This window comes from Nannospalax galili, unplaced genomic scaffold (assembly GCF_000622305.1).
Source record: "Nannospalax galili isolate Female #2095 unplaced genomic scaffold, S.galili_v1.0 scaffold4099, whole genome shotgun sequence".
In the NCBI taxonomy this organism is placed as follows: Eukaryota; Metazoa; Chordata; class Mammalia; order Rodentia; family Spalacidae; genus Nannospalax; species Nannospalax galili.
Window position 1 is genome coordinate 35,101 of NW_008342319.1, and position 700 is coordinate 35,800.

The 700-nt window shown below is 31.7% G+C and overlaps 1 long non-coding RNA gene across 1 annotated transcript in view; it reads right to left on the bottom strand.

Moving 5' to 3' along the window:
* Positions 1-700, bottom strand: part of LOC103738259 — a 7,666-nt gene that overhangs the window by 5,942 nt on the left and 1,024 nt on the right. The window lies entirely within an intron of this gene.

The window sequence follows — 700 nt, forward strand, 5'->3', positions numbered from 1 at the left end:
TGATAAACATTGGCATTGAAATCTACCTGATGACTTTGTAGACATACACAGGCGCCAAGGATCCAAGTGCAACTGATTAGGACTAATAATAATCAGATACATACAGATTAGAGGTGCATGCGCCAACATCTCAGTGTTAGTAGCAAAAACAATGAGTCTTTCTGCAAGGAACAATATATTCTAAAATGAAACGGAGATCTTTTTTTAGCTATTAAAAAACTCATTGAAGTTTATGTCTTACAGAACTTATACTGAGTTCAATATTGTATAACTGTATTAATTCAACTGTGAACTTAGAAACTTACAGCCACTTGTGAAAGAGATGTACCCTTGCTCTGGAGTGTGATACTGAGTATGTTAAAGCTGTTATGAAATGCTTCTCCTAATCATATAATTATTAAATTAAAAAAAAACTTACTTCATGTTAAATAGTAGAGGTGATAAACATTACCAGTGAAATCTACCTGATGACTTTATATCCATACTCAGGCTTTATATCCATGCTCAGATGCCAAGGAGCTCAGAAAGTAACCATATGTCACTAGTAATAATCAGATTTATAGAGATTAGAAACGCATGTGCAAACATCTTACAATTGTATTAAAAATGAATTTTTCTGTATGAAATTGTGTATTTTAATAACGAAATGGAGATATTTTTTAAAGGTTAAAACCTCACTTAATTTTATGTCTCATAGGGT